Here is a 2,412-nt window from a genome sequence, read left to right as displayed (position 1 = left end):
ATATTTACTATACTCAAACATTACCTGAAGAATCTCTTGGCATTTTTTGGTTAACATGGTCATAATTTCTTTTGAGATAAGCTCAGTTTCACTTTGCTCGCTTAAAACTTAATATGTTAATGAATAATAATAACCAGGTTTTCAAGACCAGCCAACCAGCTTCTTTATCAGTCAATATTCTAACCCACAATTCACTGATATGACTGAACAAATACGATAAGTGCAAATGACTTGCTTTTCTTTGCTCCGTATACAATAGGCACTTTCTTTGATAGTCTATTGTATAAAGACCAAAGTCTTTCAAAAAAACTATATGAATGAGTAATTAAAAATGAACAGTAGAATTTGAGATATACTTTGATTGGAATGTAAACAGCTAATAGACTAATTATATTATGCGACTTACAAAAAGATTAACCTTTTTTAAAGGCTTAAACAATAAAAATTTATCTCTGTCCACTAGGGCATGAAGCCTAAGTAATCAGCATTAGTGACAATATTTATTTTGTTTGTTGATTTGTCATGTTGGTTACGATGTTCTATTTTATTATAAGTTCTTCTTTCTCAACCGATGCTCTTTAGAGAATAGTAAAATCACAAGTTTGAATCGCTGCATTGCATTCCCTCATAAAGTGAATTACACGTTTGGATTGTTCATTGATCATTTTCGGGGCGCTCAGAGATGTGTTATTTCAAATGTCGAGATGCATTTGCACTTGCTACAAGTAACAAAAATAAACTACGTCTAAATTTTGTGGTCTATAAATTTTGTCCTTGAAGTTATAAACTTTCATTCAAAATATACAAAAAGAAATAACTTCATTATAAACGGAAAAATCGTCAAAATATCCGAGTGTATTCCTGATATTAAAATATTCTTCATCGTAAAACAAAGAGCAAAATTTTTATTTTCGATAGTGAGTAGTGCCTCTGAGTGGTAAAACGGATTTTCTGCGAACTCATATCGCTAGAAATCGGTTTTCGATACTCGTAGTGGGCAAAGCACAGATAGCCCATTGTGTAGCTTCGTACTAATTCCAAACAAACAAACACAGAGTAACGCAGCATCTTTGGATTTAATATTCATAAATTTATTCAATATAGACTGAATGCGAAAAAAATAAAAGTTTAAGAAATTCTTTTTCAAAACAACACCTAATATTGTCCAATTCAGAAACCTTAATCAGTGTTACTAACAAGTTTAAAAGCCCTTGTAACAAAGATGAAAATAAAAATTATTTTAAAGTGAACAAATAGATAACTTCCAAAATATGAGTATAAACCAGCGACATTACTTTCATGAAAACAGGTACTAGAAATACCCAGTCAGTATTCATAGATAGACGTGTAAAGAAAGGAGATTTTGCTCTTATGTTCGACCTTATCTATTGTTTCGTCAAACATGCAAATAGGTAAGCAGGTAATCAAAATGGTATTTCAAGTGATAAACGAGTGTGTGTGTTATATATCAAGGTCTCATCGGGCTATCTGCTGTGTATACCGAGGAAGAATCGAACCCCTGATTTTAATATTGTAAATCCCTAGAATTGTCGATTTCCCACAGGGGAACTGGTGACAACTAGATTGGAAGTATCTCAGCAGTTGTTGTGTTCAGAATAATCTGAAGTTGCACAGTAAAGAGAATAATGATATTTAAAGTTGATTATTTATCACAGATGAAAACACAGATAAAGATTTTGAAATTCTACAGCTTCCATTTTTATTGTCGAAAAACAAATAAAAAGAATTACATCATTCCTAAGTAAATAACTAAATATAATAAGATAATTTTAATCAAAAGTACAATAATATAAAAATTAAATGCCTAACAAATCATTACATCTTTGTCAAATTCCATAAACAGGATACCTTAAGAATGTACTGGCTAGTGTTGCAGATACAGGCCCGGCATGGCCAAGCGTGTTAAGGCGTGCGACTCGTAATCTGAGTCTCTATAGTCTCACGTAACTATAGAGCTGCCTTCCCTATAGTCTTACACTGCTAAATTAGGGACGGCTAGCACAGATAGCCCTCGAATAGCTTTGTGCGAAATTAAAAAAAAAATGTTCCAGATACACGTCTTCAAAGTTACAACGAATCAGAAATACATATGTTTCTCACAAAAAAACTTCATAGGTTCAAATTAATAATTATGAAATACATTATTTGTAAGACTAAGGCTCCATGCAACGTAGCCAGCCAGTAAAACTTGACGTCACAAAAGCCTATCTCAGCTTTAAGTCAAAAATGTGATTAAATTGTCTCACTTATAACGCACCTATAGTTAAAAATGTAAGTTTAGCTTTGAACCTTTCTACTTGAAGCCCAACACGATAATCAATAGCACACAATAGCATCATGGAATCCAACGAGCTAAACAATAGCAACTCCTTTACCTGGAGTCCAACAATC

Source organism: Tachypleus tridentatus, chromosome 9 (genome assembly GCF_004210375.1).
Source record: "Tachypleus tridentatus isolate NWPU-2018 chromosome 9, ASM421037v1, whole genome shotgun sequence".
In the NCBI taxonomy this organism is placed as follows: Eukaryota; Metazoa; Arthropoda; class Merostomata; order Xiphosura; family Limulidae; genus Tachypleus; species Tachypleus tridentatus.
The sequence above is the reverse complement of the archived record's forward strand: the minus strand, read 5'-3'. Positions refer to the sequence as shown.